The following is a 16,456-nucleotide window of genomic DNA, read 5'->3' as shown; positions in this document are numbered from 1 at the left end:
GTCCATTCCCCAGGTCCATTCCCCAGGTCCATTCCCCAGGTCCATTCCGTAGGTCCATTCCGTAACGGCTCCAACTCTCTAATGCAGAGCGGCACCCGGATTAAAATAAAAATGTGTTTTTTGTAGTTAATAAATCCAATGTGAAACGTGATAATTATCCTTAACTAGCGTTGAAAATGTTAATCCATTCTTCTCTAATTACAAATCTCTCTCCCTAATTTCTGAATCACGCTTGTAACGTCATTAGGCTTCTAGACTACGCCTCAGGAGGAGGAGGAGGGGCAGGCAGACACTGGAATATGTTTCTGAGTGATAGAGGGAGGGGCTTCAGGAGGAGGGGGGAGGGGCAGGCAGACACTGGAATACGTTTCTGAGTGATAGAGGGAGGGGCTTCAGGAGGAGGGGAGGGACAGGCAGACACTGGAATACGTTTCTGAGTGATAGAGGGAGGGGCTTCAGGAGGAGGGGAGGGACAGGCAGACACTGGAATACGTTTCTGAGGGATAGAGGGAGGGGCTTCAGGAGGAGGGGAGGGACAGGCAGGCACTAGAATACGTTCTGAGTGATAGAGGGAGGGGCTTCAGAAGGAAGGAGGGGAGGGGCTTCACATAGCCTCTTTGTTGTGTTTTTTTTTTGCGGGAGAATAAAATCACACCGGTTCCCAAGCTTTTAAAACAACGGTTCTGTTTTGGCGCGTGTGTGTACTCACTATCCGCAGCATCCAGAGCAGTGTGGTGTTAGCGGTAGAGTAGAGGGAGCCGTAGTGGTGCGGTGGCGTTCCATCCTCCTCCCAGGTATCATAGCGCTCTGCAGAGAACACCGCTCGCTTTGGGTGCAACGCACCGATTGGCTGCAGGGAATAACACACAATTTGGAACAAGAGCTGAAACTAACACAGAATCTGTTTCTATTGCATCTTACAGGTGAACAGCTGGTTAGCTGAGTTGAACACCTGGTTAGAGTAGAACACCTGGTTAGAGTAGAACACCTGGTTAGAGTAGAACACCTGGTTAGAGTAGAACACCTGTTTAGAGTAGAACACCTGGTTAGAGTAGAACACCTGTTTAGAGTAGAACACCTGGTTAGAGTAGAACACCTGGTTAGAGTAGAACACCTGTTTAGAGTAGAACACCTGGTTAGAGTAGAACACCTGGTTAGAGTAGAACACCTGTTTAGAGTAGAACACCTGTTTAGGAGAGGTGCTGGCTAGCAGAGTAGAACACCTGTTTAGGAGAGGTGCTGGCTAGCAGAGTAGAACACCTGGTTAGGAGAGGTGCTGGCTAGCAGAGTAGAACACCTGTTTAGGAGAGGTGCTGGCTAGCAGAGTAGAACACCTGTTTAGGAGAGGTGCTGGCTAGCAGAGTAGAACACCTGTTTAGGAGAGGTGCTGGCTAGCAGAGTAGAACACCTGGTTAGGAGAGGTGCTGGCTAGCGGAGTAGAAAACCTGGTTAGGAGAGGTGCTGGCTAGCAGAGGAGAACACCTGGTTAGGAGAGGTGCTGGCTAGCGGAGTAGAAAACCTGTTTAGGAGAGGTGCTGGCTAGCAGAGTAGAACACCTGTTTAGGAGAGGTGCTGGGAGAGTAGAACACCTGTTTAGGAGAGGTGCTGGCTAGCAGAGTAGAACACCTGTTTAGGAGAGGTGCTGGCTAGCAAAGTAGAACACCTGTTTAGGAGAGGTGCTGGCAGAGTAGAACACCTGTTTAGGAGAGGTGCTGGCTAGCAGAGTAGAACACCTGTTTAGGAGAGGTGCTGGCTAGCAGAGTAGAACACCTGTTTAGGAGAGGTGCTGGCTAGCAGAGTAGAACACCTGTTTAGGAGAGGTGCTGGCTAGCAGAGTAGAACACCTGTTTAGGAGAGGTGCTGGCTAGCGGAGTAGAACACCTGTTTAGGAGAGGTGCTGGCTAGCAGAGTAGAACACCTGTTTAGGAGAGGTGCTGGCTAGCGGAGTAGAACACCTGTTTAGGAGAGGTGCTGGCTAGCAGAGTAGAACACCTGTTTAGGAGAGGTGCTGGCTAGCAGAGTAGAACACCTGGTTAGAGTAGAACACCTGGTTAGAGTAGAACACCTGTTTAGAGTAGAACACCTGGTTAGAGTAGAACACCTGGTTAGAGTAGAACACCTGGTTAGAGTAGAACACCTGTTTAGGAGAGGTGCTGGCTAGCAGAGTAGAACACCTGTTTAGGAGAGATGCTGGCTAGCGGAGTAGAACACCTGTTTAGGAGAGGTGCTGGCTAGCAGAGTAGAACACCTGTTTAGGAGAGGTGCTGGCTAGCAGAGTAGAACACCTGGTTAGGAGAGGTGCTGGCTAGCAGAGTAGAAAACCTGGTTAGGAGAGGTGCTGGCTAGCAGAGGAGAACACCTGGTTAGGAGAGGTGCTGGCTAGCGGAGTAGAAAACCTGTTTAGGAGAGGTGCTGGCTAGCAGAGTAGAACACCTGTTTAGGAGAGGTGCTGGGAGAGTAGAACACCTGTTTAGGAGAGGTGCTGGCTAGCAGAGTAGAACACCTGTTTAGGAGAGGTGCTGGCTAGCAAAGTAGAACACCTGTTTAGGAGAGGTGCTGGCAGAGTAGAACACCTGTTTAGGAGAGGTGCTGGCTAGCAGAGTAGAACACCTGTTTAGGAGAGGTGCTGGCTAGCAGAGTAGAACACCTGTTTAGGAGAGGTGCTGGCTAGCAGAGTAGAACACCTGTTTAGGAGAGGTGCTGGCTAGCGGAGTAGAACACCTGTTTAGGAGAGGTGCTGGCTAGCAGAGTAGAACACCTGTTTAGGAGAGATGCTGGCTAGCGGAGTAGAACACCTGTTTAGGAGAGGTGCTGGCTAGCAGAGTAGAACACCTGTTTAGGAGAGGTGCTGGCTAGCAGAGTAGAACACCTGGTTAGGAGAGGTGCTGGCTAGCAGAGTAGAACACCTGGTTAGGAGAGGTGCTGGCTAGCAGAGTAGAACACCTGTTTAGGAGAGGTGCTGGCTAGCAGAGTAGAACACCTGTTTAGGAGAGGTGCTGGCAGAGTAGAACACCTGTTTAGGAGAGGTGCTAGCAGAGTAGAACACCTGTTTAGGAGAGGTGCTGGCTAGCAGAGTAGAACACCTGTTTAGGAGAGGTGCTAGCAGAGTAGAACACCGGGTTAGGAGAGGTGCTGGCTAGCAGAGTAGAACACCTGGTTAGGAGAGGTGCTGGCTAGCAGAGTAGAACACCTGTTTAGGAGATGTGCTGGCTAGCAGAGTAGAACACCTGTTTAGGAGAGGTGCTGGCAGAGTAGAACACCTGTTTAGGAGAGGTGCTGGCTAGCAGAGTAGAACACCTGTTTAGGAGAGGTGCTAGCAGAGTAGAACACCGGGTTAGGAGAGGTGCTGGCTAGCAGAGTAGAACACCTGGTTAGGAGAGGTGCTAGCAGAGTAGAACACCTGTTTAGGAGAGGTGCTAGCAGAGTAGAACACCTGTTTAGGAGAGGTGCTGGCTGGCAGAGTAGAACACCTGTTTAGGAGAGGTGCTAGCAGAGTAGAACACCGGGTTAGGAGAGGTGCTGGCTAGCAGAGTAGAACACCTGTTTAGGAGAGGTGCTAGCAGAGTAGAACACCGGGTTAGGAGAGGTGCTGGCTAGCAGAGTAGAACACCTGGTTAGGAGAGGTGCTGGCTAGTAGAGTAGAACACCTGGTTAGGAGAGGTGCTGGCTAGCAGAGTAGAACACCTGTTTAGGAGAGGTGCTGGCTAGCAGAGTAGAACACCTGTTTAGGAGAGGTGCTGGCAGAGTAGAACACCTGTTTAGGAGAGGTGCTGGCTAGCAGAGTAGAACACCTGTTTAGGAGAGGTGCTGGCTAGCAGAGTAGAACACCTGGTTAGGAGAGGTGCTGGCTAGTGGAGTAGAACACCTGTTTAGGAGAGGTGCTGGCTAGCAGAGTAGAACACCTGGTGAGGAGGGTGCTGGCTAGCAGAGTAGAACACCTGTTTAGGAGCGGTGCTGGCTAGCAGAGTAGAACACCTGGTTAGGAGAGGTGCTAGCAGAGTAGAACACCGGGTTAGGAGAGGTGCTGGCTAGCAGAGTAGAACACCTGTTTAGGAGAGGTGCTAGCAGAGTAGAACACCTGTTTAGGAGAGGTGCTAGCAGAGTAGAACACCTGTTTAGGAGAGGTACTAGCAGAGTATGACACCTGGTTAGGAGAGGTGCTAGCAGAGTAGAACACCTGGTTAGGAGAGGTGCTAGCAGAGTAGAACACCTGTTTAGGAGAGGTGCTAGCAGAGTAGAACACCTGGTTAGGAGAGGTGCTAGCAGAGTAGAACACCTGGTTAGGAGAGGTGCTAGCAGAGTAGAACACCTGGTTAGGAGAGGTGCTAGCAGAGTAGAACACCTGGTTAGGAGAGGTGCTAGCAGAGTATGACACCGGGTTAGGAGAGGTGCTAGCAGAGTAGAACACCTGGTTAGGAGAGGTGCTAGCAGAGTAGAACACCTGGTTAGGAGAGGTGCTAGCAGAGTAGAACACCTGGTTAGGAGAGGTGCTAGCAGAGTAGAACACGTGGTTAGGAGAGGTGCTGGCTAGCAGAGTAGAACACCTGGTTAGGAGAGGTGCTAGCAGAGTAGAACACCTGGTTAGGAGAGGTGCTGGCTAGCAGAGTAGAACACCTGGTTAGGAGAGGTGCTAGCAGAGTAGACCACCTGTTTAGGAGAGGTGCTGGCTAGCAGAGAAGAACACCTGTTTAGGAGAGGTGCTAGCAGAGTAGACCACCTGTTTAGGAGAGGTGTTGGCTAGCAGAGTAGACCACCGGGTTAGGAGAGGTGCTGGCTAGCAGAGTAGAACACCTGTTTAGGAGAGGTGCTAGCAGAGTAGAACACCTGGTTAGGAGAGGTGCTGGCTAGCGGAGTAGAACACCTGGTTAGGAGAGGTGCTGGCTAGCGGAGTAGAACACCTGGTTAGGAGAGGTGCTGGCTAGCAGAGTAGAACACCTGGTTAGGAGAGGTGCTGGCTATCGGAGTAGAACACCTGGTTAGGAGAGGTGCTGGCTAGCAGAGTAGAACACCTGTTTAGGAGAGGTGCTGGCTAGCAGAGTAGAACACCTGTTTAGGAGAGGTGCTGGCTAGCAGAGTAGAACACCTGTTTAGGAGAGGTGCTGGCTAGCGGAGTAGAACACCTGTTTAGGAGAGGTGCTGGCTAGCAGAGTAGAACACCTGTTTAGGAGAGGTGCTGGCTAGCAGAGTAGAACACCTGGTTAGGAGAGGTGCTGGCTAGCAGAGTAGAACACCTGGTTAGGAGAGGTGCTGGCTAGCAGAGTAGAAAACCTGTTTAGGAGAGGTGCTGGCTAGCAGAGTAGAACACCTGGTTAGGAGAGGTGCTGGCTAGCAGAGTAGAACACCTGTTTAGGAGAGGTGCTGGCTAGCAGAGTAGAACACCTGTTTAGGAGAGGTGCTGGCAGAGTAGAACACCTGTTTAGGAGAGGTGCTAGCAGAGTAGAACACCTGTTTAGGAGAGGTGCTGGCTAGCAGAGTAGAACACCTGTTTAGGAGAGGTGCTGGCTAGCAGAGTAGACCACCTGTTTAGGAGAGGTGCTGGCTAGCAGAGTAGACCACCTGTTTAGGAGAGGTGCTGGCTAGCAGAGTAGAACACCTGTTTAGGAGAGGTGCTAGCAGAGTAGAACACCGGGTTAGGAGAGGTGCTGGCTAGCAGAGTAGAACACCTGGTTAGGAGAGGTGCTGGCTAGTAGAGTAGAACACCTGGTTAGGAGAGGTGCTGGCTAGCAGAGTAGAACACCTGTTTAGGAGAGGTGCTGGCTAGCAGAGTAGAACACCTGTTTAGGAGAGGTGCTGGCAGAGTAGAACACCTGTTTAGGAGAGGTGCTGGCTAGCAGAGTAGAACACCTGTTTAGGAGAGGTGCTGGCTAGCAGAGTAGAACACCTGGTTAGGAGAGGTGCTGGCTAGCGGAGTAGAACACCTGTTTAGGAGAGGTGCTGGCTAGCAGAGTAGAACACCTGTTTAGGAGAGGTGCTAGCAGAGTAGAACACCTGTTTAGGAGAGGTGCTAGCAGAGTAGAACACCTGTTTAGGAGAGGTGCTAGCAGAGTAGAACACCTGGTTAGGAGAGGTGCTAGCAGAGTAGAACACCTGGTTAGGAGAGGTGCTAGCAGAGTAGAACACCTGTTTAGGAGAGGTGCTGGCTAGCAGAGTAGAACACCTGGTTAGGAGAGGTGCTAGCAGAGTAGAACACCTGTTTAGGAGAGGTGCTGGCTAGCAGAGTAGAACACCTGTTTAGGAGAGGTGCTGGCTAGCAGAGTAGAACACCTGGTTAGGAGAGGTGCTGGCTAGCAGAGTAGAACACCTGGTTAGGAGAGGTGCTAGCAGAGTAGAACACCTGTTTAGGAGAGGTGCTAGCAGAGTAGAACACCTGGTTAGGAGAGGTGCTAGCAGAGTAGAACACCTGTTTAGGAGAGGTGCTAGCAGAGTAGAACACCTGTTTAGGAGAGGTGCTGGCAAGCAGAGTAATACACCTGGTTAGGAGAGGTGCTGGCTAGCAGAGTAGAACACCTGTTTAGGAGAGGTGCTGGCTAGCAGAGTAGAACACCTGGTTAGGAGAGGTGCTAGCAGAGTAGAACACCTGTTTAGGAGAGGTGCTGGCTAGCAGAGTAGAACACCTGTTTAGGAGAGGTGCTGGCTAGCAGAGTAGAACACCTGGTTAGGAGAGGTGCTGGCTAGCAGAGTAGAACACCTGGTTAGGAGAGGTGCTGGCAGAGTAGAACACCTGTTTTGGAGAGGTGCTAGCAGAGTAGAACACCTGTTTAGGAGAGGTGCTGGCTAGCAGAGGTGAACACCTGGTTAGGGGAGGTGCTAGCAGAGTAGAACACCTGGTTAGGAGAGGTGCTAGCAGAGTAGAACACCGGGTTAGGAGAGGTGCTAGCAGAGTAGAACACCTGTTTAGGAGAGGTGCTGGCTAGCAGAGTAGAACACCTGGTTAGGAGAGGTGTTAGCAGAGTAGAACACCTGGTGAGGAGAGGTGCTAGCAGAGTAGAACACCTGGTTAGGAGAGGTGCTAGCAGAGTAGAACACCTGGTTAGGAGAGGTGCTAGCAGAGTAGAACACCTGGTTAGGAGAGGTGCTGGCTAGCAGAGTAGAACACCTGGTTAGGAGAGGTGCTGGCTAGCAGAGTAGAACACCTGTTTAGGAGAGGTGCTGGCTAGCAGAGTAGAACACCTGTTTAGGAGAGGTGCTAGCAGAGTAGAACACCTGTTTAGGAGAGGTGCTAGCAGAGTAGAACACCTGTTTAGGAGAGGTGCTAGCAGAGTAGAACACCTGGTTAGGAGAGGTGCTAGCAGAGTAGAACACCTGGTTAGGAGAGGTGCTAGCAGAGTAGAACACCTGTTTAGGAGAGGTGCTGGCTAGCAGAGTAGAACACCTGGTTAGGAGAGGTGCTAGCAGAGTAGAACACCTGTTTAGGAGAGGTGCTGGCTAGCAGAGTAGAACACCTGTTTAGGAGAGGTGCTGGCTAGCAGAGTAGAACACCTGGTTAGGAGAGGTGCTGGCTAGCAGAGTAGAACACCTGGTTAGGAGAGGTGCTAGCAGAGTAGAACACCTGTTTAGGAGAGGTGCTAGCAGAGTAGAACACCTGGTTAGGAGAGGTGCTAGCAGAGTAGAACACCTGTTTAGGAGAGGTGCTAGCAGAGTAGAACACCTGTTTAGGAGAGGTGCTGGCAAGCAGAGTAATACACCTGGTTAGGAGAGGTGCTGGCTAGCAGAGTAGAACACCTGTTTAGGAGAGGTGCTGGCTAGCAGAGTAGAACACCTGGTTAGGAGAGGTGCTAGCAGAGTAGAACACCTGTTTAGGAGAGGTGCTGGCTAGCAGAGTAGAACACCTGTTTAGGAGAGGTGCTGGCTAGCAGAGTAGAACACCTGGTTAGGAGAGGTGCTGGCTAGCAGAGTAGAACACCTGGTTAGGAGAGGTGCTGGCAGAGTAGAACACCTGTTTTGGAGAGGTGCTAGCAGAGTAGAACACCTGTTTAGGAGAGGTGCTAGCAGAGTAGAACACCTGTTTAGGAGAGGTGCTAGCAGAGTAGAACACCTGGTTAGGAGAGGTGCTAGCAGAGTAGAACACCTGGGTAGGAGAGGTGCTAGCAGAGTAGAACACCTGTTTAGGAGAGGTGCTGGCTAGCAGAGTAGAACACCTGGTTAGGAGAGGTGTTAGCAGAGGAGAACACCTGGTGAGGAGAGGTGCTAGCAGAGTAGAACACCTGGTTAGGAGAGGTGCTAGCAGAGTAGAACACCTGGTTAGGAGAGGTGCTAGCAGAGTAGAACACCTGGTTAGGAGAGGTGCTGGCTAGCAGAGTAGAACACCTGGTTAGGAGAGGTGCTGGCTAGCAGAGTAGAACTCCTGGTTAGGAGAGGTGCTGGCTAGCAGAGTAGAACACCTGTTTAGGAGAGGTGCTGGCTAGCAGAGTAGAACACCTGTTTAGGAGAGGTGCTGGCTAGCAGAGTAGAACACCTGGTTAGGAGATGTGCTGGCTGGCAGAGTAGAACACCTGGTTAGGAGAGGTGCTGGCTAGCAGAGTAGAACACCTGGTTAGGAGAGGTGCTAGCAGAGTAGAACACCTGGTTAGGAGAGGTGCTAGCAGAGTAGAACACCTGGTTAGGAGAGGTGCTAGCAGAGTAGAACACCTGTTTAGGAGAGGTGCTAGCAGAGTAGAACACCTGGTTAGGAGAGGTGCTAGCAGAGTAGAACACCTGGTTAGGAGAGGTGCTGGCTAGCAGAGTAGAACACCTGGTTAGGAGAGGTGTTAGCAGAGGAGAACACCTGGTGAGGAGAGGTGCTAGCAGAGTAGAACACCTGGTTAGGAGAGGTGCTAGCAGAGTAGAACACCTGGTTAGGAGAGGTGCTAGCAGAGTAGAACACCTGGTTAGGAGAGGTGCTAGCAGAGTAGAACACCTGGTTAGGAGAGGTGCTAGCAGAGTAGAACACCTGGTTAGGAGAGGTGCTGGCTAGCAGAGTAGAACACCTGTTTAGGAGAGGTGCTGGCTAGCAGAGTAGAACACCTGTTTAGGAGAGGTGCTGGCTAGCAGAGTAGAACACCTGTTTAGGAGAGGTGCTAGCAGAGTAGAACACCTGTTTAGGAGAGGTGCTGGCTAGCAGAGTAGAACACCTGTTTAGGAGAGGTGCTAGCAGAGTAGAACACCTGTTTAGGAGAGGTGCTGGCTAGCAGAGTAGAACACCTGTTTAGGAGAGGTGCTGGCTAGCAGAGTAGAACACCTGTTTAGGAGAGGTGCTAGCAGAGTAGAACACCTGTTTAGGAGAGGTGCTAGCAGAGTAGAACACCTGTTTAGGAGAGGTGCTAGCAGAGTAGAACACCTGTTTAGGAGAGGTGCTAGCAGAGTAGAACACCTGTTTAGGAGGTGCTAGCAGAGTAGAACACCTGTTTAGGAGAGGTGCTAGCAGAGTAGAACACCTGTTTAGGAGAGGTGCTAGCAGAGTAGAACACCTGTTTAGGAGAGGTGCTAGCAGAGTAGAACACCTGTTTAGGAGAGGTGCTAGCAGAGTAGAACACCTGTTTAGGAGAGGTGCTAGCAGAGTAGAACACCTGTTTAGGAGAGGTGCTAGCAGAGTAGAACACCTGTTTAGGAGAGGTGCTGGCTAGCAGAGTAGAACACCTGTTTAGGAGAGGTGCTAGCAGAGTAGAACACCTGTTTAGGAGAGGTGCTGGCTAGCAGAGTAGAACACCTGTTTAGGAGAGGTGCTGGCTAGCAGAGTAGAACACCTGGTTAGGAGAGGTGCTAGCAGAGTAGAACACCTGTTTAGGAGAGGTGCTGGCTAGCAGAGTAGAACACCTGTTTAGGAGAGGTGCTGGCTAGCAGAGTAGAACACCTGGTTAGGAGATGTGCTGGCTAGCAGAGTAGAACACCTGGTTAGGAGAGGTGCTGGCTAGCAGAGTAGAACTCCTGGTTAGGAGAGGTGCTGGCTAGCAGAGTAGAACACCTGTTTAGGAGAGGTGCTGGCTAGCAGAGTAGAACACCTGTTTAGGAGAGGTGCTGGCTAGCAGAGTAGAACACCTGGTTAGGAGATGTGCTGGCTAGCAGAGTAGAACACCTGGTTAGGAGAGGTGCTGGCTAGCAGAGTAGAACACCTGGTTAGGAGAGGTGCTGGCTAGCAGAGTAGAACACCTGGTTAGGAGAGGTCCTAGCAGAGTAGAACACCTGGTTAGGAGAGGTCCTAGCAAAGTAGAACACCTGGTTAGGAGAGGTGCTGGCTAGCAGAGCAGAACACCTGGTTAGGAGAGGTGCTGGCTAGCAGAGTAGAACACCTGGTTAGGAGAGGTGCTAGCAGAGTAGAACACCTGGTTAGGAGAGGTGCTAGCAGAGTAGAACACCTGGTTAGGAGAGGTGCTAGCAGAGTAGAACACCTGGTTAGGAGAGGTGCTAGCAGAGTAGAACACCTGGTTAGGAGAGGTGCTAGCAGAGTAGAACACCTGGTTAGGAGAGGTGCTAGCAGAGTAGAACACCTGGTTAGGAGAGGTGCTGGCTAGTAGAGTAGAACACCTGGTTAGGAGATGTGCTGGCTAGTAGAGTAGAACACCTGGTTAGGAGAGGTGCTGGCTAGTAGAGTAGAACACCTGGTTAGGAGAGGTGCTAGCAGAGTAGAACACCTGGTTAGGAGAGGTCCTAGCAGAGTAGAACACCTGGTTAGGAGAGGTGCTAGCAGAGCAGAACACCTGGTTAGGAGAGGTGCTGGCTAGCAGAGTAGAACACCTGGTTAGGAGAGGTGCTAGCAGAGTAGAACACCTGGTTAGGAGAGGTGCTAGCAGAGTAGAACACCTGGTTAGGAGAGGTGCTAGCAGAGTAGAACACCTGTTTAGGAGAGGTGCTAGCAGAGTAGAACACCTGGTTAGGAGAGGTGCTAGCAGAGTAGAACACCTGGTTAGGAGAGGTGCTAGCAGAGTAGAACACCTGGTTAGGAGAGGTGCTAGCAGAGTAGAACACCTGGTTAGGAGAGGTGCTGGCTAGCAGAAATATAACACTTAACTGAAAAGAGGAGCTCAACACTCTTGGAGCTCAACACTCTAGGAGCTCAACACTCTAGGAGCTCAACACTCTCAGAGCTCAACACTCTCAGAGCTCAACACTCTCAGAGCTCAACACTCTAGGAGCTCAACACTCTCAGAGCTCAACACTCTAGGAGCTCAACACTGTAGGAGCTCAACACTCTAGGAGCTCAACACTCTCAGAGCTCAACACTCTAGGAGCTCAACACTCTAGGAGCTCAACACTCTAGGAGCTCAACACTCTCGGAGCTCAACACTCTCGGAGCTCAACACTCTAGGAGCTCAACACTCTAGGAGCTCAACACTCTAGGAGCTCAACACTCTAGGAGCTCAACACTCTAGGAGCTCAACACTCTAGGAGCTCAACACTCTAGGAGCTCAACACTCTAGGAGCTCAACACTCTAGGAGCTCAGATGCAATATTTGAAAGACAAGCTGTCTTCATCAGGGTATAATGACACACACTGCTGGTCACTACTTTATAAAGGACTTACAGGTGTGACAACATGAATTAACTTCACATTACATGGCTCAGTCACACAGAACATATACAGGGCAGTGGCATCATAATTACTACACAAAAAGCTGTGATTTGCTGAGAGAAGCACAACACTTGGAGGTAAATACCTTGGAAAGGTCTCGGAAGTTGCCGGGCAGAGTGAGGTCCAGCTCCTCTGACTCAAAGTTAGTGAGAACCCAGGGGAACACTGGGTACTGGTTCAGATCATTGTAGCTCCTCCCTGTGGGGGAAGAGAGAGAGGGAGGGAGGGAGAGAGGAAGAGGGAAAACAAAGAGGGAGGGAGGGAGGGAGGGAAAACACAGAGAGAGGGAGGGAGAGAGGAAGAGGGAAAACACAGAGAGAGAGGGAGGGAGAGAGGAAGAGGGAAAACACAGAGAGGGAGGGAGGGAGAGAGGAAGAGGGAAAACACAGACAGAGGGAGAGAGGGAGTGAGGGAGGGAGAGAGGAAGAACACAGAGAGAGAGAGAGGGAGTGAGGGAGTGAGGGAGGGAGAGAGGAAGAACACAGAGAGAGAGAGAGGGAGTGAGGGAGAGAGAGAGGAAGAACACAGAGAGAGAGAGAGGGAGTGAGGGAGGGAGAGAGGAAGAACACAGAGAGAGAGAGGGAGTGAGGGAGGAGGGAGAGGAAGAACACAGAGAGAGAGAGAGGGAGTGAGGGAGTGAGGGAGGGAGAGAGGAAGAACACAGAGAGAGAGAGAGGGAGTGAGGGAGAGAGGAAGAACACAGAGAGAGAGAGAGGGAGTGAGGGAGTGAGGGAGGGAGAGAGGAAGAACACAGAGAGAGAGAGAGGGAGTGAGGGAGAGAGAGAGGGAGTGAGGGAGAGAGAGGGAGTGAGGGAGAGAGAGAGGGAGTAAATGCCCCTCTTCACAACAACGTACAGTAAGTCTGTAACAGAGAGTGATGATGATGATGATAATGATGAGGAGGGTACAAATGGTAGGTCTCTCTCTTTTCACCTGCGATGGTGTTGAGGAACATGAGGTACTCGAAGTTGGAGATCTCCCTCCTCTGCCAACGCTGGGTCATGTTGGACGACTTAAACAGCTGACGAGGGGTCGCCAAGGAGATACGCCTGGAGGAGAGGTAACACACGCACGCAGACACACACACACACACACACACGGTTAAAGATGGATTGTAGATGCGACCAATAAACTTTGATGAGATGTGTGTGTGTGTGTGTGTGTTCCTGTGAGTGCATGTGCTATTAACCACACCTGGCCTGAGGAAGTCCGTAGCTGGTTCCTACTCCCACCCTGGGTAGACTGTAGACGACCCTCTTCACTGTAGCCTGGTCCGGGAAGTTGAACATCACAGACGCTGGGGGATTACATCACAGGATATGAGCACGAGAACACAGGAAGTCTGGAAACACTGGCCATTCACGACAGAAAGGAATAGAGTGCAGCACAGGAGACTCAGGCGGATAAATCAGTCAGGTGTGTCGGCTACACAGGTGAGTTAGTTAAAGATAGGGTTAGCTACACAGGTGAGTTAGTTAAAGATAATGTCAGCTACACAGGTGAGTTAGTTAAAGATGGTGTCAGCTACACAGGTGAGTTAGTTAAAGATAATGTCAGCTACACAGGTGAGTTAGTTAAAGATGGTGTCGGCTACACAGGTGAGTTAGTTAAAGATGGTGTCGGCTACACAGGTGAGTTAGTTAAAGATAATGTCAGCTACACAGGTGAGTTAGTTAAAGATGGTGTCGGCTACACAGGTGAGTTAGTTAAAGATGATGTCAGCTACACAGGTGAGTTAGTTAAAGATGGTGTCGGCTACACAGGTGAGTTAGTTAAAGATGGTGTCAGCTACACAGGTGAGTTAGTTAAAGATAATGTCGGCTACACAGGTGAGTTAGTTAAAGATAATGTCAGCTACACAGGTGAGTTAGTTAAAGATAATGTCAGCTACACAGGTGAGGTAGTTAAAGATAATGTCGGCTACACAGGTGAGTTAGTTAAAGATAATGTCAGCTACACAGGTGAGTTAGTTAAAGATAATGTCAGCTACACAGGTGAGTTAGTTAAAGATAATGTCAGCTACACAGGTGAGTTAGTTAAAGATAATGTCAGCTACACAGGTGAGTTAGTTAAAGATAATGTCAGCTACACAGGTGAGTTAGTTAAAGATAATGTCAGCTACACAGGTGAGTTAGTTAAAGATAATGTCAGCTACACAGGTGAGTTAGTTAAAGATAATGTCAGCTACACAGGTGAGTTAAAGATAATGTCAGCTACACAGGTGAGTTAGTTAAAGATAATGTCAGCTACACAGGTGAGTTAGTTAAAGATAATGTCAGCTACACAGGTGAGTTAGTTAAAGATAATGTCAGCTACACAGGTGAGTTAGTTAAAGATAATGTCAGCTACACAGGTGAGTTAGTTAAAGATAATGTCAGCTACACAGGTGAGTTAGTTAAAGATAATGTTAGCTACACAGGTGAGTTAGTTAAAGATGGTGTCAGCTACACAGGTGAGTCAGTTAAAGATAATGTCAGCTACACAGGTGAGTTAGTTAAAGATAATGTCAGCTACACAGGTGAGTTAGTTAAAGATAATGTCAGCTACACAGGTGAGTTAGTTAAAGATAATGTCAGCTACACAGGTGAGTTAGTTAAAGATAATGTCAGCTACACAGGTGAGTTAGTTAAAGATGGTGTCGGCTACACAGGTGAGTTAGTTAAAGATAATGTCAGCTACACAGGTGAGTTAGTTAAAGATAATGTCAGCTACACAGGTGAGTTAGTTAAAGATAATGTCAGCTACACAGGTGAGTTAGTCAAAGATAATGTCAGCTACACAGGTGAGTTAGTTAAAGGTTGTGTCGGCTACACAGGTGAGTTAGTTAAAAGTTAAAGATGATGTCAGCGACACAGGTGAGTTGGTTAAAGATGGTGTCAGATACACAGGTGAGTTAGTTAAAGATGGTGTCAGATACACAGGTGAGTTAGTTAAAGATGGTGTCAGATACACAGGTGAGTTAGTTAAAGATGGTGTCAGCTACACAGGTGAGTTAGTTAAAGATGATGTCAGCTACACAGGTGAGTTAGTTAAAGATGGTGTCAGCTACACAGGTGAGTTAGTTAAAGCTGGTGTCAGCTACACAGGTGAGTTAGTTAAAGATGGTGTCAGCTACACAGGTGAGTTAGTTAAAGGTGGTCAGCTACACAGGTGAGTTAGTTAAAGGTGGTCAGCTACACAGGTGAGTTAGTTAAAGATGATGTCGGCTACACAGGTGAGACAGGTATATAAAGGTAGTATACTAGTTAGATATAGGTAGATATAGGTATCGTACTGCGGTTGGCCATGAAGACCTCCAGACCAGTGTTCTGGAGAAGGTATCTTCTGGAGAAGACAGCTCTGATCTCACTGAACATCCACTTGCCATGTAGACCCTCGGAGTAGGCCAGGACCTACACACACACACACACACACACACGCACGCACACACGCACACACACACACGCAGGCACAGAGAGAGGATGAGTTATGTTATTGCATTAACCATGGTGTGTATCTCACTGTTACCATGGTGTTGACCTCACTGTTACCATGGTGTTGATCTCACTTTTACCATGGTGTGGATCCTTCTGTTACCATGGTGTCAATCTCACTGTTACCATGGTGTCAATCTCATTGTTACCTTAGTGTGGATCTTCTTGAAACTCGGGTCGTCCTCGTCCACCTCAAAGTAGATCTCAGTGGTGGTGATGGAGAGAGTCCCATGGACCACCACTACTGGAGATACCAGCTGGGCTGGAGTACTGAGCACCACAGGGCCTAGCACAGACAGACAGAGACAGACGCACAGACAGACAGACGCACAGACAGACGCACAGAGACGCACAGACAGACGCACAGACAGACGCACAGACAGACGCACAGACAGAGTCACAGACAGACGCACAGACAGACAGAGACAGACAGACAGACAGACAGACAGACAGGCAGACAGGCAGACAGGCAGACAGGCAGACAGACAGACATACATACATACAGAGGTAAGTCAGTTCTACACATCGGTGATGGATGAGGTAACTTTCCTCATTACTACATAAGGTAGAGTTCTGAGCAGCTGGGAAAAAAGAGCTATCAAAATCGAATCAATTATTATGTGAATTACAACAGATACCGACTGGGGTTTCTGATTCTATCAGATAACCAGCGATAACAACAGAAATGCTTGTGCTTCTAGTTCAGTCAGTGCAGCAATATCTAACAATTACACAGAAAATACAAATACCTAATACACACAAATCTAAGTAAAGGAATTGAATTCAGAATATATAAATATATGGACGAGCAGCAGTGGAGTGTTTATTCACTTCTAAAACCAAAGTTGCGCCCCTGTCGGCACCAGTCAAAAGTTTGGACAGCTATAATATGAGAGAAAAGAATCACAAGGCACACCTGTTAATTGAAATACATTCCAGGTGACTACCTCATGAAACTGGTTGAGAGAATGCCAAGTGCGTTCAAAGCTGTCATCAAGGCAAAGGGTGGCTACTTTGAAGAATCTCAAATATAAAATATATTTTGATTTGTTTAACACTTTTAAAAAAATTACTACATGATTCTTGTGTGTTATTTCATATTTTCACTATTATTCAACAATGTATATAGAAATGAAGAAAAACCCTTGAATGAGTAGATGTGTCCAAACCTTTCATTGGTATGTCACCAATATTAATAATAATAATACAAATGTAAATCCTCATAATATCCACATTACATACACCATAATAAACTTTTGTTATTGACCAAATACTTATTTTCCACCATAATTAGCAAATAAATTCATAAAAAATCCTACAATGTCATTTTCTGGATTTCTGTCATAGTTGAAGTGTACCTATGATGAAATTACAGGCCTCTCTCATCTTTTTAAGTGGGAGAACTTGCACAATTGGTGGCTGACTAAATACTTTTTTG

General features: G+C 49.0%; 1 pseudogene; it reads right to left on the bottom strand.

Moving 5' to 3' along the window:
- The window catches only part of LOC112237923, a 294,281-nt pseudogene that overhangs the window by 28,544 nt on the left and 249,281 nt on the right, over positions 1-16,456 (bottom strand).

This window comes from Oncorhynchus tshawytscha, linkage group LG30, assembly GCF_018296145.1.
Source record: "Oncorhynchus tshawytscha isolate Ot180627B linkage group LG30, Otsh_v2.0, whole genome shotgun sequence".
NCBI classification, from domain to species: Eukaryota; Metazoa; Chordata; class Actinopteri; order Salmoniformes; family Salmonidae; genus Oncorhynchus; species Oncorhynchus tshawytscha.
Note: the sequence above shows the minus strand (reverse complement) of the source record. Positions and strands in the feature narration are given on the sequence as shown.